The following is a 22,084-nucleotide window of genomic DNA, read 5'->3' as shown; positions in this document are numbered from 1 at the left end:
TGTCAGACTTACTGGCTTCTGACTACCCGTAACGACTGCCAAGGATGTTCAATGACAGCCGGGACCTACAGTTTAACGTGCCATCCGAAACACTGCCAATGGTGTCTAAGATATACTTAGAAAGTACATACAAACTTAGAAAAGTTGCATTGGTACTTGCCTGACCTGGAATCGAACCCGCGCCCTCATACTCGAGAGGTTGGTTCTTTGCCCACTAGGCCACCACGACTCACGTGTGCAAGAAAAGTAAAAAGATTAAAATGATAGCTTTGTCGATAATATCGATAAAGGTAATTGTGGTTAATAACAGCACTATGACTTTAAGTATGTATGTAGTATGTAGTATGACTACTTGTACTTTAAACTAATTTTATTTTTTGTAATTTCTAGAGACTTGCTTAGCTAACCCCAGCAAAGTAAATACATTTCGCCAGTTATGAGTCGCAAGAGTTTGTTTGTTTGGCGCTTATCTCAGAAAAGAATGGACCGATTTGGAAAATTCTTTGTGTGTTCGATTTATTCAATAAGCTACAAGCTATCTTTTATCTGGGTGCACGATTCCCACGCGATGCGGGAAAAACCGCTGACGGAAACTAGTAGTAAAATAATCACCTTGACCTTGTCCCAATAAACATTTAGCCAATTAATGGCGGTCATACCAACCGGTTGCTCCAATAAGTAAACAATAATGCATCAACAAGAGACATCGGGTGCATTCAACTATTTAAATTCCGATTATCTTCCAAAACCGTAACCTGTCAGATACCACGGAGGTCTGAAATCATTATGTCGTTAGCATCAGTTCCTAAACGTTGTCCCATAAATAAAGGTTCTGCATCTCTGTCGAACCTTACGCACGTCATTATAAACTCATAAGTCAGTTTTCTAAACTAATATTATATTAAGAGGAGTTTTTGTTTGCTTGTTTGTAGGTACTTTTTTGGCTCCAAAACTACTGAATTGATTTGAAAAATTTTGGGATGTTGGAATTTTGGAATTTCCCTCGGTGACAGGCTTTATTTTACCCGGGTACGGAAAGGAGTGACGGGACACGTGTCAAAACGACCTGCAATAGTTGGTACCTACCGGCCCTTTCACACGGCAGTCCAGTTTTTTGCAGGATACCGTTTTTTGCAGGATCCCGTTTGATCGCAAAAGATATTATATGCTAGTGTTCACACGAGCAAACCGCATGCAGAATCCTGCAAAATGCTGTTCCCGTCGATTTGTGCGATTCGGTTTTGTCACTTGATACTGGATCGTTCGTCCAGTATATAGCGGGAATCTTGCAAAAACGGACGCTGTGTTCACACGTAGTTCAGTTTTGCAGGATACAGTAAAATGCCGGTCCCGCAAAACTGGACTGCCGTGTGAAAGGGCGGTACGAAGTAAAGTTCAAGTAGGTAAGTACTACCTAGAGTACCTAGAGTATTATCTCAAAATAGACTAGTATATAAATGCTAAATATAATATTTACCTACTTTTAATTGCTAAATTCAGATTTTGTCAATCAGAAATCTCTAAACCAATATCTATGGCGTTTATAGCAAAAATAATCAATAAGTATTATCAGAACAGCATTAAAACTCAGTGAGTGCTGCCTTTAGCTAAACACCTGATGACGGGCGCCTAGTTACAACGATTATAGTAATGATCATCATCTGGACTGTGTCCTCTAATTGTAGCCATTGTTCCGCTGAGAACTTCGATGCAGTCCGACGGGTTATTACTAGTAGTTGTCTCCAATGTTGCTCACGATACGTTCTCACGAAGAGAAGTTATTTTTGGACGATGTATTCGTCCGTGAGATAATTTGATCTTATATTCGAAACAAGGACGAACATCGATCATGAGATTAAGAACGTTTGGCGCGGCCGGTCCGTGGATGGGTGACCATCCTGACGATTCCCCACGTGTGTCGAATTCCCCACGTGGATGGTTCCGGTCATTTGAACATATGTGGCAGTCATTACGGGTTGTCAGAAGCCAGAAAGTCTGACCTGCCATGTCTGGGTAATTGGGTTGCGGATTTGAGACAGGCAGTCGTTCTATTTGAAACTCTGGTACTCAGCTGCACCTGGTTAGACCAGAAGCCGATCCCAAGATAACTGGAAACTTCACTGAACTAGCCACCTCATGCTGTAGGACCCAAGTCTAAGTGAAACTAAAATTATAAAAGGTACTAACAACTCAAATTGAGCTACACTGTGGGAAAAACAAACCAGTCTGCAATAGTAACATTGGATGGAATATATTTCATTATCATCACACCTTTTTGTACTCTCGCCTAGTTAGCACGGTGATGCTGTAAAATGTAGCTATTTCATTATGAAACTGTTAATTAGCAAACAATGGAGAGTAATTTTCAACGTTTTAAGATCATTAAATTATTTCTAGAACATCGCCAATTTATTTAGCAGTGTCCTAAAAATATGTACTAAAAAAATGGATACTACTATAAAAGTGTATTTAAAAAAATATATAAAATAAGCAGCCATGTTACATAGGTCATATGGATTCGATGGAAGATGTAAATAAGTATAAATAACTACGAGTGTGATGCCAAAAAGTAATACGTAGGTACGCAAAACATTTTTAAAAATAGTTTTTTTTTTACTTAATATCTTGTCGTTATCGTTTTCTTTACTTGACCAGGGGTCATTCTATAAGAATCACCTTAAGAGCTGTGTTACATGGTCAACGGTTACCTTTCAGGTTTCAAAACCTCAACTCAAAATTCTTAACGCACAGGTGCCTCACCTTTCCACCACAACATTGTTGTTATCTACCATCTCATTGTTCCCTAATTAATTTCCCATAATTTTGATACAACATAATTGACAATACAAACGCAGTATATTTTGCGCTCCACCGATTCCCACGTGCGGTATTGGACACGTTGTGACGTAACGGATTGGCCAACCGACCGGCGCGAGCGCAGCTTGCAACACTACATGAGAACTGTCGCATGTTTCTGTAATGAATAGCTTTTTGTTTTATATCAATACTGTTTTTTTGTGTATATTGATTGGAGGAATAGTGTGGAATATTGTTTCACCATCTTTTAAAGAATAGAATATATTCACATGTTCCAAATCTTGATTAAACTGTCTAGTTTGATAAATGTTATTATATTCGAATAATTATGTGACCTAAAATAACTTTACTGCTCTGAACTTGCCTACTAACTGTGAAATTGTCAAAAAACAACCAAGTACCTGCCAATTTGAAATAGGCTTTAAAGAATAGCTTTGATTAACAACATAGTCCTCGTAAAAATACAATGAATACAATTTAAGTATTATCTTCGTATCCAATACACTAAAGAGTAGCCAACGTAACTTATATATAAAGTTATGTAACGGACTGATAATATATAAAATTACTTAATACTTTTTTCTGGTTTCCAAACCGGCTTCTACCCACTGATGTTGGCACTAATAAAATTCTGCAATCTAGAATAATATTTTCTGTGTTTTTTTTCGCCAAAAACGTTCTTAAAATTAGTGCATTCAAAAAAGACAAACGAACTCCTTCAGAAAATAGAATGGCGTCCAAAGCAGATTTCGGCTGCGGCGGCAGTTCTCATGAAGGAGATCAGCCAGCTGCGCAGGACATGTTATAGTGCACGAGCATTTGCGCAGACACAGGTGCACTCACTATTCCCTCTTTCTCATAACCCATATTTTAGCAAAGACACTACTACTAGGTAATACTAGTCTCACACCAAATAGTCGAATAACTAGAATTCTTCCCTCGAACAGGAAAACCCATACTTTATCGTATCTGTCCTTGTCCACATAATTTCCTTTGTCTATCGGATTAATCTAGTCGTTCATATTCTTCAGTGGCCGCCAGCTACATGGCCAGACAAATCCGGATTTTAAGCATATACGTGTATAAGATTACATGTACGTCTGTCTGACTACATACTTATTTAGCTATCCACGATACAGTTCAATTGGAGACTAAGTATCATGTCATCCATATATACAAATGCATAAAATAATGTAAATAGGTGCTCTTTTTAATTAGGGTATTTGAGACTCGTTGTATCAATTATGATAGTGTCCTATTAAGGACACTAATAATTTGATTATGAAGAATTAAATGAGGTTCTCAAACGTTGTAAGTATGCAAGTTACACATTTTATCTATACTTATAATATAAAGAGGAAAACTTTGTTTGTTTGTTTGGTTGTAATGAATAGGCTCAAAAACTACTGGACCGTTTTTAAAAATTCTTTCACCATTCGAAAGCTACATTATCCACGAGTAACATAGGCTATATTTTATCCCGGTACGGGCAGTAGTTACCACGGGACGCGGGTGAAACCGGCTAGTAATTCATAATTTTATAAAAAGTTCATAACAAACTAACACCAGTGTGTTCACAAGTTGTAGTATTACCTCATTACATTGTTTTTTCTTGCACTACAATACGAATCAATAACCTGCTTAACGCACTTGATTACAATGGGAAATCGCTAGGATTTTGAAAAATAAACACTTGTAGTTTACCTGGGGCAAGACTAAGACACGTGCTGAGTATTAATTGATTTTTTATTAATAACTGATTCTAAGAGAGTTATACCATCCGCCTAGCCTTTACCCATGACATTTTAGAGACATATAAATTATATTATTATTTTTGTGTTCAAAGAATACTTAGGTAGGTAAGTCATTGTTTTCAGTTAGCTCAAATATATGTATAATTTGACCGCACTAATGACAGTTTGCCGCATTTCCTTAACATCTAAAATCTCATTATTATATTTTTGAAGGTCATTTTCAGGGAAGTCAAAAAACAATGGTTTCGCTAATAACTGTCCTATGTATTGCTATAAAAAGATTATTTGCATTAAGTATATTGTTGAGTAAATTGAAATAAAACGACCTCTCTGTTCGAGGCTTTGCGATGTCTATCTTTATAAAGCACTTAATAAACAGTTAAGAACGATTTGTGTCTTTTGAAAGGCTTATGTTTAACTGATCACCAGATATAGTAACAAATAGCAGACAAAAATAGTAAATGATCACCAAAATGAAACTCGCATTTTAATGTAAAACTATCACCAAAGTTTTAACACTTTGCTATCCTATTTAAGTGAAATTACTCCAAAATAAATCATGCGTAAGCCAAAAATAGTAAATGATCACCAAAATTAAACCACCATTTTAAAGTAAGATTATAACCAAAGTTTTTAAATTCTGCTACCCTATTTAAGCAAAATGAGTCCAAATAAATCATTGTTATCCCAAAAGTAGTAAATGATCACCAAAAGTAGTAAATGATCATCAAAATTATACCAGCGTTTTAATATAAAATGATAATCAAAGTTTTTACATCTTGCTATCCTGTTTAAGTAAACTGACTCCAAAAAAATAAGTTCGGCCTGATACAATAAATGTAATAACATTATGGGGACCCTTTTCCTGCACTAGGGTGGAAAATTGTCTATTGCATGCCTCTAACTAAACAGTGCGATAAGAGTGTGTTTTCGAGGGAGTCTATTGAGAAACACATTCTTCTTCTTCTTTCTCCTGCCCTGTTCCCAATTTTACTTTGGGATTGGGGTCGGCGCAATATGTCATTTTCTTCCATTTTCCCCTGTCACTCGTCATACTGACACTCACGCATGCATTGCAAGCCGGACACATAACTTAATATGGCATCATAATACTTTATTTGGTAATAAGCCTACATTTTATGGCAATCACAGTGACTTATTTAGGCAAAAATAATACATTAATTTGGTCGTCAAGAGTTGGTGATCATTTACTAAATTTGGTGGTCGAATACAATTTAAAGTGAAGTCGTGACTAAAATAGCTGGTACTATTACATTTTTAGACTTTATTTTTCTGGTGTTCAGTAGATATTTCTGGTTACAAAACTTAGGGTATCAAAGCATTTTATGGTGGTCATTATATTTGTTCCCCTTTTGAAATCCATGTAACTCGGAATGCTTCCTACTTCATTTGTCCAAAAATAAATAACTCTTGACCCTACCTTTTCTTTGATAAGTACTGATGATATAAGATATTCAGTTTTGTTACATCAATTTAATTAACTATAGACTAAGTACTTAGATGATGTTCCCGTAAGAATTTCTTCCCGTATCCGAAAAAAATACAGCCTGCATACACCGGGGTTAGTGTAGTTCCTCAACAGCGAAAGAATTTTTAAATAGGTTCAGCAGTTTCGGTTTTGTGACTTCAAAGATCATACCTTTTTAAGAAATTAACTTAGATGAGAGAGATGTTATTCTTTCTAGATGAAGTTGTAACATCCACTTAATTATATTTGTCACAAGAATCCATGTACCAGAGAAGCTTACTCATCTGTAAATCACACCCAGTGAGCATAAACAAAGTGTCGTGTAGAACAAATAGTGACATCTAATAAGAAAATCAACCGATCCTATTACCGGTATTTTCCTATGATGCTGCAGTAATATGTCTTAGGTAATGTGATATTTATTCAAACACTTACGTAATGCAGTTTGTTTTGCTCTGTTTTTGTATTGTTATCTGGAGAAGAAACTGAATTATTTGTAGTTAACTTTAAGTCATCATCTGCCTAGCCTTTTCCCAGCTATGTTGGAGTCGCCTTTCACACTAACATAGTATACAGTATTTTACATGGAGCATCTCCCCTCCTCAACCCAAGTTACCCGGACAATCCGTTACCCCTTGGCATGACTGGTAGCCAGACTTTCTGTATTCTGACTACCCGTAAGGACTGCCAGGGATGTTTAAATGACAGCTGGGACCCAACCAGTTTATAGTGCCTTTAGCAACAGACGAACTTATCCACGGCCATTGCTTAACCTTATGACCATCGATAAGCGCGGCTTTGATTTAGCCACGAGCTTCAAGAAATGAGCTAAATAGAAAATATTTCATTATCGAATTATATTTTATGTAAGTATGGTTGGCGTTCGTTGGGGAAGCCTACGTTCAGCAGTGGAAGGCAATTGACTGATTTGATGGTGAATTTAAATAGTCTTTGGCCCCTAGCAACAAGAGTAGGTATGTATTGCTATCAAAGTCCGTATTTTCTCACAATGGTTCGTTCATTCGAGCTGTTGTGAAAACAGTGGTACGTTGACACTCGCGACCAAACGTCTTTGTAACACTCGTTAATACGATTATAAACATGACCATTGAACTTATAACTTAGCCGGTTTTAAATTCGCTTTGAATTGACCTGACCTACCGTCAGGTTAGTATAAACAAAATTGGTTGATTCTTTCAACCTGCTTAGCCATATCCCAACCTCTGGGATAAGAGAAACATACACCTACTATTTTGGGAGTAGGTATTAATGTTTGACACGAATCGACAGTAACCCAATAGCCCTTGGTAAGACTTTATGTCAGTCTTTCTGGCTTCTGACTCCCATCAAAGATATATGTATTAGCTAGCTTCCATACTGAATTCAAATGAGAGTTGTGTCTATTAAAAACAAACAAAATACAATACTAAGAACACGTGACTCTGTTAAATGCGCGTGCACAAGTTTCCTTTCTCGTTTCAAATAGATTCGATCAGCAAAAAAACCGTAAGTATTATTAATACTGCTGTGTTTGACTGAGCAAAGGTTATTATTATTAGACCGATGACATTCACAAATATTATCATGAAAATATAAATAAAAGTATTGCAATAAAATTAGACTAACAAAATGAGAATATGAACAAAAGGACTAGTATTTATTTTTGAGACTTTGGTCCTTATATTATTATTTTTAACTAAATCAGTTCACAAAATCCCAAAAGCTCTTATTGTTTGACCTCAGGGACTCAGTATGAGAGGTATTTAGTAGTTTATTTGAATCAAAAAAAATATCAGAACCTAGTCATTGAATATTCACAATGTATATTGACTTATCTATTTGACCAAATAAATTAGCATCTCTATATTCAAGGTTTCGAGGTGCGTGATCGTTTTGACATAGTTTTAATGCTATTTTATTTTCAACTTTACGAACTATTTGGAATTATTTCAACTTTTTTTGGGGTAGGCGCAGCTGTTTTCTCCTTCCATACTCTTCTACCTCACATTATTCATTTATTCTTCGTAAATGCTTTACCAGCAACATAGATAATTTAGGTAACTTTAATATTTAAGATTTAGTCATCACAGCAAAAGCAGGTACAATCTGTTCAGTACAAGAATTAATAATACACTCAAAGCTAGGCCAATTACGGAATCCGATCATTAGTAAACTATTTAGATCGAAGGCGATGGGAAATTTTCTAGCATTCATATGCGTTAAAGCGCAGAACCAAGGCATCTAGGATTCAGAGCAGATGCTTACGAAGTCATTAAGAAGATAGCTACTGAATACATACTGCTTGATTATTTAAATAATGAGTCACTTGTGGTCATTGTCAAGATAATACTTGGACTGGAAGACACTTTCAAAGCTGATGGAAAAGTTCTTGGAACTAAAGGTATATAGTTACTGCTAAAGCAAGAAAAAAGTTTGTGCTAGAAGAAACTCCAAGGATTGAACTAAATTACAACATTTTGACAACTGTCATCAAAATATAAGTAAGTCCTTATCTGTCTATGATATTGTCAAATGTTAGGAAAGTAACTAGAAGGTGCTAATGGGGAATGTTTTAAAAGCTAACAAGATCAATAAGAAATATAATAAACTATAATAATGTGTACCTATAATAAATACAATAAACGATAAATTACGATAGTTTCCTGTATAGCATGATTAATTATGTTCCTGTTTAAAAAATATAAGCGGTATAAAGAAACATAATAGTGTTTATGACCAAACTACCTGACAAAACATATTGTTATACACCCAAAGTTTACATAACGTTTGTACGAAAATAAGCAGCAAATAATGTATTCAATAACCATTGTTTACAGGCAATGATGAGAAACCACAGGATTTTTATTAAGTTTGCAATTTTGGAGGCAAATGTTAGCGAAATAACCGCGGCGACCGCAAGCTTGAATATGTTAGCGAGAAGTCATTTGTTGTAATCAAATATTAGATGATACTGTGAGTGATAGAAGGGGGCTCGTGGCTTTAGTAAACGTGGGGATCTAGTAGTATGGTACGGTGCATCAACGGCGTAGGCTTTTCCTAAGTATATCAGGGTCGGAGTGTAGCCGTAACAATACCAAAAATGTTCAATTGACAGGCAGAACTGCTCTTTTAGTAAGATGGATGAGTATCCACGGATTTACCGCGCCAACCGTTGCTTAATCTTATGATCAACCCTATCTGTGATTACCAATCGTAAATCCCAATGTTAGGTGTAAAGTAGAAACTGAAAGAAACATAGTTGAAGACTGAAGAAGCTGATCTACAATGGTTGAGCATAAGGTATTATAGAAGCCATCAAATATTAATGGGACCACCACATACTCAATGAATTTAAATCCAATGCAAATAATGATAGTAAAATTGAAATAAAATAAATGAGATGTCACAAAATAATTATTTCACAACTTTAATTAGACAATACTGACCTTGAAATTCAAGAAATGTCGCGAGATAGAGCTAGAAAACTGACAGATTGACCAACCTTGACCTTGAGTGAACTCAGGCTAGTTTTGAGATGAGTTCGCGATTATCATTTTGCTACTTGTTATTTTGGTCTGTACGAATTTCAAAATAACTGGATTCCTAATAAGGCTTAACCCGTTATGTAGAATATTAATACCATTAAGGTCCAAGTTCACCGACAACATAAACGTCAAATTAGAAATTTGACGTTTATGTTAATAAAATAAAAACTATGAATTTTTCACGATCAATTTTCAACGCAAACAGTTGTTTTAAGAAAAAAAGATGTTAAGTTGTACTTGGTAGTGTACTTGGGCCTAAGCCTATGTGCTCAAGGCTGTTAGCCACTTACTTCCATAAAACTCAACAAAATATTACGTGAAAAAGTAACAAACAGGAGAGGAGAGTTATGTCAGAGATAATTAGCATAGGTACCTAATAACTTACTAATACGTAACTTTAGGACGCATTTTTTAAAATCTATATTACATCAACCCTCAACAGCAAATTCTTCCTAAACACATGTTTAAATATGTATTTGTTTAAGCGTGAAATCTATAACACGAGAAATAAACACGACCTATTAGAATTTATTGCACGGTCGAATTTAACGACTGATTCATTTTTATTTTGATGTCTTCGACCTTTGCTTTAAGTAGCGTTGATATTGAAACATCAATAAGATCAAATTCAAATGTTTATTTTCTAGAAATACATTGTTTTGTTAAGGCAAAATCTTAAAGCCTAGATACTTATATCTGTATTCTGCCTGCAACCAAGGCTGTAAAATTTTACTACATAAGTCAAATTTTTACACAGCCTACATAACATTAAAAATTAGTTATTATAATAATCCTCTATTATTACTCTTTATTTATTTCTATATTCCAACAATTATTTGCTGACGTCTGTTGACATGAATCGTCATGGATTACTTAAATGATTGACATAACAAATCGTCGATTTCATTATTTCTGAAAAACACCTGTAAAGTGCGACTTGTATACATTTCTGATATAAACTATAAACCTAGGTGCTGTTCTAGTGTCTTCAAAAGATATAATATAATTCGAACAAAGCTATCAAATCATTAACAATCAAATATTTTTTTTTACAAATAGCGGCACTTGTTGTCTTAAATGATTACTGGCTTGGCTTTACTCCCTTAAGTTTTCCAAGGTTTTTGTTATGCACAATGTCATAAGTAAATGTCAACTATTAAGCTTATTCCTTATAAGTATTGTGACAAACACACAAAAAGACATATAGTGGTCCTTAGCCGAGGTCATCTTTATAGTAAGGCAACGTTATAGAGTATGAATGAATGGCATAACATTATTAGGTATAATATTTATTACTTAAGAAAATGAAGAATCACTTATATTGATTCAAAGTCGGCCGATCACCGAGCGAAGACAATCAGTACATCAATTGTTTGAAAACATGATTTTTCATAATCGTTATCATTTCAGGCTTGAATACGTTATTATAATTGTCAGGCTTGGATCATTGAATGAGTTATTGTAATATATTGTGCGGATGGTTAGCAGAATATGAATAATCTTTAGCCTGCGCGCACACTGTACACTATTTAGTCGGCCCTTTTTTTAGAAAATCGTAAATTCAATAAAAGTTTTTACCGGAGGGCAAATTCCTAATCATTGTTACGTGTGTACTTCCATTCATCTTCATAATGATTTATGAGCCCAAAGCAACTATCGACCGACACATTTAATAAAACGCTTAGAACCTGTAAAATATGCTTAGTCATTTTGACTTTGCGAAATCAATAGTAATTTAATACTATGTATGTGTAAGTTCAATCAATTGATCTTTTAACCCGTTGTATGTCGGATTGCAGATATACGCGAGACAGAATTGATTTTCTATTCGGCATAGAAGCAGGTAAGCTTTATGTATACGTACAGAACAATACCATTTTCATTGACAACTTAAATGCCCCTTTTTTAGACTAAAATTTTCGCAATAAAGAGTTTTTTTAAGAAATTCTGACTTTTATGTTAAAATAACGGGCCTAAAACATTCTATTGTAGTAAACAAAGTCGACCCTATGCATATACACCTTTTGTACTGCAAGGCAGGACACGGGACTTGTGCTCGTATGACTACACGGACTGTCATCAAATCATTGTTTTCAAACGCTAGTCTGTACGAAGCTTTACAATACATTATGAATAGGGTTAACAAACAAACATTTCTCATTCATAATTAACTCTTATCAATTAAGGAACACTTTCAAGCGAATTTCCCGATAATTACGACAAGTTTGATTCAATTAAAACTTGTTCTCAATTAACATTTTTATAAGTGTAACGTGTAACTAGTTTACCTTCAATATATTCAAATGATTTTTTTATGAATCTTGCAAGATATATTGTTTTTATTAAGCTTAGTTAGTTTATTGGCCATAAAGTGTGGTCGACGAGCTTGATATAAATTATACTATACTGTACTCCATATGAATATGCACTGACCTAAGTAAAGGTGAAAAAATGGTATGAACATTTTTATTTAAAAACTACGTTTAAAAATAAAATGCGGCTAAAATCAACAACAATTAGGTACCAACTTAATTATTCATATTTTTTAGTGTAAAAAGTTCTTTCAAGATTTTTACCCTTGGTTAGGCGCCTATTCAAATGGAGTATCCCTACTAATATTATAAATGCGAAAGTAACTCAGTCTGTCTGCCTGTTACGCTTTTACGTAAGGCGGCCAACCGTCCCGCATTCTGCGGGACCGTCCCGCAACGCTTGACGAAATCCCGTTTTGAAATTATTAGTAAAATAGTCCCGCAAAACGTTGTATGCGTCCCGCATGTCCCGCATCCCTATTTTTCTACCACACTTCTACACAACACCCACCTGCGCGCACGCTCAACAGTGCAGGAACACAGATTACCTATAATATAATCTCGTTCTCTTTATTTCTACTGAACTCGTGAGGCCTAATGATTTTGAAAATAAGACATTAGTGCACGCTGTGACACGATATTGATAGGTTAAATTATAGCTTTTTGCTTACGGTTTTTATTTTATCAGTTCCGTCCGATCATTTTTTCAATGCCCCCTGCCCCCCCCCCTTTCACGAAAGGTTAAGTCCCGCATTCAGTTTTCGGAAAGTTGGCCGCCTTACTTTACGTCTAAACCACTGAACTGATTTTAATAAAATTTGGTACAGAGATAGGTATAGTTGACCTTGAGAAAGAACATAGGATAGTTTTTATCCCGGAATTTTGAAGAGTTCTCTTGGAAACGCGAAATAAAAGAACTTGACGCTGGCGAAGCCGCGGGCAGAAACTAGTAGGTGTATAAGTCCGGCTTTCAGTAGGTACAGGCAGGCTACCCTCATATGATTTCGATTAGGTACCTAGCCGGTTTTATACAAAGAAATACAGGTTGAAACATTGACGTTTTGAAAAGGGAATCATTTCGAGTGGAAATGTGAACTGTGACCTTTATTGGGTTTTTTCAATCAAGTGGAATTTCAAATTTTTAATACGCTCGTTAGGAAACAACGCTGCCGATTCCACTTAATTAAATATAGGTACCTATGTCACTTCTTGAGAAATATGAGTCAAAGGGACGAGAGGGCATTAGGTGGTATTAGTAATACTAGAATCTTTAAACGAAAATTTTTGAACGTGAATTGTACTGTAGTTACGTACCATTTATCCTTCTCCTAACTGTCTACGAATGCATTTTATTTTTTTACTTTTTGATTTTTTAACTTCTCTAAGTTATTAGAGAATGACTACGCCCCAGTCAGTTTCGTGGTTATGTTAATAAGTTAAACAAAAATAAACAACACGGCGCGCGTTAGGTTTTCCCGTCACTTAAGATGTGAGAAGTTTAAGTTATTTTTATAATTGTGACGTCAAGCCTTAAAAAGATGATTGCAGCTTACATTAGTACCTAGTTTTAAAATCGAATTTAGGAAAGGCAAGGTTATTAAGGTATGAATGAATAGTATTTGCGTATACATTTTGAGCTAACTTCAGTACTTGATTCAAAATTGGCCAAAAATATCTGAATTAGCTGTGTAAACTTTTGCCGATTTCACGATCATAAACTTAAAAAGGTCCTTGACCTTGACTCATGTTAATGCAGTTTTTGACGTCTGTGAGATTGTATGTACAAAGCCAAGAGAGAGATCCCCAAGAAATGGAGTGCACAACTGACGACCAACGGCAGAGTTGGCTAGATGTTGTGGGCCGAATCTTAATACTGGTATTTACTTGTTCCTGGATAAAATATAGCCATTGACACTCCAGACTAGTGTAGCTTTAGAATAGGGAAATGAATTTCATTTCAGTACAAAGTTCAGGAGCCACAAAAACAAATACTTGAATGTTTTTATCCTCTTTATAATTAAATAACTATAGATAGAGATAATTGCAATCTTAAAGTTTACTTAACGCAAAAACGTATCACCATAAAAATAACGCAGATTCGAGAATTTACTCTTAATTGTTTCAGATTTTGGTTTCCTCAATATTTTTAAAGGTTTTTCGAGAACAATGACTAATCTGAATATTTGAATTATAAAACAGCAAAAACAGGAACGTGGTTCCCACAGTAAAATTACTAATTAATTAATTTATAAACACTACTAAAATGATTGACGGTAGTGTTGTAGTGTGATTAACTCTTGCACTTATCGTGCCGGGTTTGTATCCTATGCGAGACAAATGTACGATTTACCAATCACAATGCAGTATTTTTATTGATGTGTAGATTTTGTTATGAGCATCGACTTCCGTGTAAAGTTTAACATGAGTTTGTTTTGTTGCATAAAGTTTTTGTGAGGTACAAATCCAGTTTGGTCTAGTCATTAAATTTGGTCATATTGTACTGCACAACACCTAACTGCTTTTGGAGATTAAATTCTAAACTCATTTGAATCAGTTCCAGTATTCGATGTCCAATTACATAACCCCGCAAAAGGATCACAATTTGGTCTTATATAATTAACGTGAACTAGGTCCACATCGATGTCTAATTCAAGCTAATTTACCAAAGCTTTGAATCTAGGTGAGCAAGGTTCTATAGTGTTGTAAAAATTTTATTGAAAAATATCGATATATCGATAAAAAAATGGCACTTCTAGATAAAATTCTTTAGATATAAATTAAAGGCATAGTAGCTTAAAAATCACTGGGAAAGGAAAAATGTAAGGTAAAGAACCTTATTACAAAAGATGCGATTGTTTGACTTGTTTGGCTTTTCCAAATTACGTTATAGGTAGGCATTGTTGCGGAAGAAAGTCTTCTCATGAGAAAATATTTTTGATTGTGTTAAGTTTCTGATTTCATCTCTTAATCCAAGTAGGTACGAAAAAGATAAGTAAATAACTTCATTATAAATATGTTTATTTTGTCTTAATATACATACCTACTAATCTACTAATAGGTACTTTGTTATGTATGTAGGTATATGTAGTAATTACCTACATAGCGCAACCTAGGTTTTGTTTCAGACTTGTTTCCTGTGTTATTTATTGCCCTTATAGATTCCAAACTTTATATTAGACATCTTGTTTGGGGTTTTTGAAAAACATCTAAAATTGACGACAGTCATCATCAACTCCTTTTTCCAACTAAGTTGCGGTCGGCTTCCAGTTTAACCGAATGCAGCTGAGTACCAGTGTTTACAAGGAGCGACTGCCTATCTGACCTCCTCAACCCAGTTAGTTACCCTTAAAATGAACACAGTAGGTATGGTGATCAAAAAGTGACATAAATGAGTTGAATTCTGCGAATTTTGTAGTTTTTGTAAGAAATCCATATTCATTTAATTGACACTTGACATTTGGACTTTGCAAAACCTGTTGGGTATGCTTCGAATGCATAATACTTGCAAAAACTAGTTTTTTGATAAAAACTTTTTGTTGCAGTGTGTTAAGTCATTAAGTTAATATTTAAATAATCCATTAAATGTTTGAATATTCTATTTCGGTATTATATTTGGTTAAGAAGGATTTGTTATTATATCTGAGTGTTATGTTACAGGTTACTAAATCTAGATAATTGATAGTAAGTACAAGTTTCTTCAGGTCGTTGCAATTTCCTTGCTGTTAATGAAGATATTCCTAGGTTGTGCAAGTTTTTACATCATAAAGATGAGGGAAACATAATTCTATCATAATTTCACGATCTACCTTCCAGATTTGATAAGATTAACATTTATTTACATAGGTAGTTTGATATTTTTTAACCCAAACTTACTCAAAAAACACAAAACTTCATCTTTAGGTGAATAACCTCGACAACTTTCAATTAGGTACAAACGCAGTTGCATCAATAAATTGCATCGGAAACCACAATGCAACGCAAGTACAAATGACATTAAACTCGGTATCACTTAACTTGTCTGCATCCGGCCAAGGAACCGTGCTTGACTGTGCATACAAACATACACTTAACTGCCAGTTAACTTGCGAACTTTAACGTCAACAACAACTATTCTCGAGATGTAGTAATTTTCAGATCTCAGAATCACGATGTCGATTCAAGGCAAATCTCAGACACAAGCAATAATTTTCCGATCTTTATCTCAAATATAATTATTATTGTGTCTTCTTGCAACAAAACAAACTACCTTACCCTGAAAAAAAAAAGAAAAAAAAACTAAACAAGTTATATACTCACACACACAATCCTCCTTGTAAGAAACCTTCTTTTTATCACTTCACAAAACAGCACTGTTTTTAATTGCGAAATAAATAAATGTGTAATTAAGTATCAAAACACTCGCGGTCTAATTAGTTCGGAGCGCGACAGACGTGCGTCTCTCTCGCGGTGTGTGCGTCAACTGAGCGGGTATTGAGAAATATCGCAGGCTGCGCCGCGAGGGCTGGATGCGCTTGCGCAGGCGAAGGCTCTAAGCTGTAATTGATAAAGGTTAATACATACGTACGTTATGCGCGACTGATCTGTTTACTTATGTTTTAGGTAATCGATACATAACCGTCGTAGACCGATTACAAATCTTCGGTATGTACTGTATGATATCAGTTTAGTTACAATATGCGATGGTGTAAGCAGATACTACAACTATTTAATGTGTAAGTGGAGTTTTTTGAAGAGTAAATAAGAGTAAAGAGGTGCATATGTATTCAAGCCGGTCATTCAATCTTCTTACCTGATACAAAATTACTTATTTTTCACGTTGTAAATGCGCTCACCAGTATCTTAGCCACTCTTGCCTAAATTAACTTACCTCCATAATTAATGAGCTTAATTATTCATTTACGAGTATACAGTGATAATATTTCGTTACTTAAGTAGTTTTTTTGTTTGTTTATTTATAAAGTGAAGGATTGTATAAAAAATACGGAAAACCAACATCAGTTTAGTTTAAAATTAATGCATAGGGAAGTTTTATAAGTTGCTCACCATGACACAAAGATAAAGGATTTGGTACCTACGTTTAAATAAGATTAAAACAACATTTATTAAATTGTCTCTTACTGTTCTATTTACTGTTTATATCCGGGTGCATGAAGTAACTGATCTCAAGGATGGCCAAAAGTCTTTATTCAAATATACTGGCATGTCCATTGAGAACAACAACAACAAAAGTCGTCTATAGCCTTCCTTGGTAAATGGACTATGTACCTAATTCACCTCCCGAGCCTTTTTCCCAACTATGTTGGAGTCGACTTCCAGTCTAACAGGATTCAGCTGAGTACCAGTGCTTTACAAGAAGCGACTGCCTATCTGACCTCCTCAACCCAGTTACCCGGGCAACCCAATAACCCTTGGTTAGATTGGTGTCAGACTTACTGGCTTCTGACTACCCGTAACTACTGCCAAGGATGTTCAATGACAGCCAAAGGATCTTAACCTCTTTATGTCTAATTATAAAACAATAGAAAATCAATTGTGTCTCGCGTATATCTGCGCTCCTGTTTTCATCTCTAACAGACAAACATGTGTTGCTGGGGAGTTTGTTGCGCCATTTCTTCTTCCCAGCAATAACACATAGGAAGTGGTGAAGAGCAGATGTTTTGGTGTGCGTTCGCGCAGCGGAATGTTGTTGAATTTAAAGATTTTAATTATGCAGATAATTAGTGTAAGACGTCCTATAATTGTGTATGGTAAATAAAAATTTGTGTATGCAGCCATTGTGGAGAAATTCACCAAAAACAGATTCCGCTGGGCGAACGTTGGCGAACGTTGTCCTGGCGGAACTTTTTTTCATCCATAGACTTTAGAAGAAAAGAGATGTGTCCGAAAATTAGTGTGTATTTGTGTATAATTGATTATGTATGAATGAAATCAGTGCATGCATAAACTTCGGAGAAATTCAAGTTTACGCTACGCGAACGTTTGGCCATTAGCTAGTTTTCATATAAAGCGCTCACATAGAGAGCTGTAGATTTTTACGTACGTTGTTTTGAATTTGTTTATATTTGTTTAAAAAACAGATTTAGAAAAAGTTGTAGGGTTTAAAAGATAAAAATATAAACGTAAAATACACTTATTAGGTCTTAGTTCTTAAAGTATGCAGTTTGGGCTCTAGATTTTCACGTTTACACAAACCTTGTAAGTGTCTCCAACATGTTGCCAAGTATCAATGATATTCCGTTAGTAATTAAAAAGTTATAGGATATTTTACCATGAACAGATCACTGTTTACAAAGCAGTCGAATATCACGACGTTCTAAAGTAATTGCATGGTAAAATGTATGCCAATAATTAGTTTAATCATTCAACTATTCACTTGCAAAATTTCATGTCATTAAATTCAGTAATTAAAGAAAGACAATTATAATACTGACGGAGCATCGAAACCCTACATAATCCGACCAAGTTCGGATAGCTACAAAAAAGCGGCCGTGCCATATGTCTAAGCAACGTTCTTAACTTGGAAGGTTAGTATATTTATTAATATGGTACAGTTGCGTACACAAGCGTTAGGAAAAAATAAAACAATTGCATTTCTTGAATGATAAATATTTTTTAATAATAACGCCACTATCTACGACATTTTAGTTAAAATACGTAACGTTTATTAACGTTATTTTTAATCACGTAGTTAAGTAATTTATGTAAGTAATAATAATAAAAATATTTTTGTACACTTATATTTAAATAGAGAAGTACTTGTTAATTGAAGATTAATTTTTATCGTAGATAGTGGCATTATTATTAAAAAAATATTTATCAATCAAGACATACAATTGTTTTATTTTTTCCTAACGCTTGTGTACGCAACTGTACCATATTAATAAATACTAACCTTCCAAGTTAAGAACGTTGCTTAGACATATGGCACGGCCGCTTTTTTGTAGCTATCCGAACTTGGTCGGATTATATAGGTTTTCGATGCTCCGTCAGTATTATAATTGTCTTTCTTTAATTACTGAATTTAATGACATGAAATTTTGCAAGTGAATATTTGAATGATTAAACTAATTATTGGCATACATTTTACCATGCAATTCCTTTAGAACGTCGTGATATTCGACTGCTTTGTAAACAGTGATCTATTCATGGTAAAATATCCTATAACTTTTTAATTACTTTTTAAATTCAAAACAACGTACGTAAAAATCTACAGCTCTCTATGTGAGCGCTTTATATGAAAACTAGCTAATGGCCAAACGTTCGCGTAGCGTAAACTTGAATTTCTCCGAAGTTTATGCATGCACTGATTTCATTCATACATAATCAATTATACACAATTACACACTAATTTTCGGACACATCTCTTTTCTTCTAAAGTCTATGGATGAAAAAAAGTTCCGCCAGGACAACGTTCGCCAACGTTCGCCCAGCGGAATCTGTTTTTGGTGACTTTCTCCACAATGGCTGCATACACAAATTTTTATTTACCATACACAATTATAGGACGTCTTACACTAATTATCTGCATAATTAAAATCTTTAAATTCAACAACATTCCGCTGCGCGAACGCACACGATGTTTTGAGGACTGTATTATTTTAACTCTAAGTATTGGATATAGGTTTAGTTTTATATATGATCTTGGAGGTCATAACCTATCGCTTTTTATTACTTCTTAATTAAGGTTAATATAGACTTCGTGCGTTTTATTATTGATTCTTATACGAGGATGCGAATAGATGAGATGAATTTTGATTTCAAGGCTAAGCTATATTTTTTTTATTATTCAGAACTGTAAGGGGATTTCCGACTGGTAAAAAAATGGATCGAACTTTGATCTTATAATGTTAAACCACAGATTATATAATAGTTACTACGTAACAGATAAATCACTCCATACAAAAAAGTCCATACCTACTGTTATAAGCACCTACAAGTTCCCCAACTACCTACAAATTCCTAGCTGCGTTATAAAATGAACCTTAAAAGCTCGAGCGCTTGATTGTTATTCCAATGCGATAGCGCACAGTTCAGTGACCGCAACCGTGCCGTGGCCGTACTTAGGGTTGCTTCTTACAATTTATTAATATTTAAATAGGAAAACAAAGTTACGCTTATTTTAAGATAGCCTTTTTAAAACTTTGTTTTTAAATAAAAAGTAATATCAAGAATATTTTTCTTTAGTTAACTATTGTATTGCCTACTAAAATGGAGTATGGGTACATATTACTAAATATTACCTAATACGTAAGCATAGGTAAGTAGGTACTTAAGTAAAGCTTTCGTCAAAATCAAAGGCGGTTTCCAACTATTTTTCGAGCACAAGTGCCATACCCCATATGGTACAACTCCGTCGAGTGTTGATACATACCTAAAATTGGTTTCTGCGTAGCGACACGCGTAATGTTCCGAGTCGTCATTAAGTTGGACGAGAACTATACCTACTTACACTCGAGATGTGTTTTGGGCTACAAAACTCACAATACAGTTCTAATAACTAAGTAGGTATCTAAAGTAAAATAAGTACCTAATGATCTCTGTTGTTAAAATCATAAAGTAGATAAGTATTAATTTATTAAAAAAAATAGAATTACTAGATAAGTTCATACATATAAAATGTTTCTAAATCTTACAATAGTCGCATTTAAACCAACACAACTCAAAATAATCCATCAGTTTGTGAGGTAGCTTAAAAAACCTAATAAAAACCAACAGCATAACATGCCAGGAAATAAAAATAATAATATTGGAGCGCGCGCGGCGCGTGTGACTGTTGTGCGCCCTGAGCCGCGTGGGGCTACCGGTAACCCAGCGAGCGGTAGGCATTTATCGCGCGCAAGTACGTCGAGTGACAGAGGCCTGGTTAAGCTCACATTATAAGCAAGGATTCCAGATATTTTAATCATTTATTATATCAGATTTTTTTAGTTGAGTTTTATGAGCTTTTAAGGGTTAGCGCAAAACTAAATAGCTTTTCTTTATAGGTAGGCACTTATTCCTTCTTTCTTTCTTCTGAAAAAGAAAAGTATGCAGCTTATTTGGGGAATAGTTCCTATGTATTTTTGTTGTATCATTATACATAGGATTATACACACGTAATCACTGCCGCATTCTCTGTAGGTGTGTTGATCAATTATCACGTTAAATTGCTCTGACATTTACGGTCATTGGTAAGATTATAATTTCCATATGTCTTATCTGTTATACCTGTGGTTATATCCATTGTCTTTTGTTCTGTTAGGGTACTATTGAGCCCTAAAACAAGATCGGTACACCTAGAACAAGAACCAAATAAATAGATGCTCAACGGACATATCTTCGACAAATCCTAATAATATTTCAGCGTTGTAACAGCACCTTCACCTTAATTCAGTGCAAACAAACAGGCGAGCTGAACAAACATTAGGACATCAGACGCCATGGCGCGCTCACGCTTGACCTTTCACCGGTACTTTACCTGTCACTGCACTATGATTCCATATATTGGTGTGTACCTAGCAATTATGCTATGACACAGGCTCGTCATTTGTACATCTTTGAAAGTCGTTACGGGTAGTCAGAAGCCAGAAAGTCTGACAACCAGTCTCACTTAAGGGTATTGGGCTGCGCAGGTAACTGGGTTGAGGAGGTCAGATAGGCACTCGCGCTTTGTAACAGACTGGTACTCAGTGGCGTCCAGACGATGAGTAGATACAACAAATAAACTACGGAAAAGTTTCTATAAATTACTAAATCAATGATCAATAGTTACCGATTACCCATAGGAAAGATGTGTTAACAAAAAAATGTTTGCTCGTAATTGCTTGGCCAATAAACCAATCAAGATCTCCCGAACTTTTTTTCTAAACTATTGACGTACATTATAACACTCATAAATAGAATGAAACAATCCAATTATAAGAACCGGTCTCTCTTACCAAATAATCATCGGATCAAATGTACAAAATAACATCAGGTTATTACGAAATTGAGATGGCAGAACAATCATACACTTGCATTGAGTACTTAGTGTATTTTGCATAAATAATGAACTAGACGAAAAACAATGTGGGCTCCAAAATTCTTCTCTGAGGTACCCCGCCCCGTATACATTAGGTAATTAATTATATAGCCTGTGATTTTTTTTTAATTGGGTCAAAGTTGTAATAACTAGATTTTCTAAGTTTT

At 34.8% G+C, this 22,084-nt stretch overlaps 1 protein-coding gene across 1 annotated transcript in view; it reads right to left on the bottom strand.

Moving 5' to 3' along the window:
- LOC110380322 (uncharacterized) overlaps positions 1-16,489 on the bottom strand; it is a 93,146-nt gene extending 76,657 nt beyond the window's left edge. Inside the window, exon 1 of the mRNA XM_064039380.1 lies at positions 16,214-16,489. The gene's annotated coding sequence lies outside the window, so the exon portion shown is untranslated. The remainder of the gene's footprint in view (positions 1-16,213) is intronic.
- Between the last annotated feature and the right edge of the window lie 5,595 nt (positions 16,490-22,084).

The sequence above is a fragment of the Helicoverpa armigera genome, chromosome 19, assembly GCF_030705265.1.
Source record: "Helicoverpa armigera isolate CAAS_96S chromosome 19, ASM3070526v1, whole genome shotgun sequence".
In the NCBI taxonomy this organism is placed as follows: domain Eukaryota; kingdom Metazoa; phylum Arthropoda; class Insecta; order Lepidoptera; family Noctuidae; genus Helicoverpa; species Helicoverpa armigera.
The sequence above is the reverse complement of the archived record's forward strand: the minus strand, read 5'-3'. Positions and strand labels throughout refer to the sequence as shown.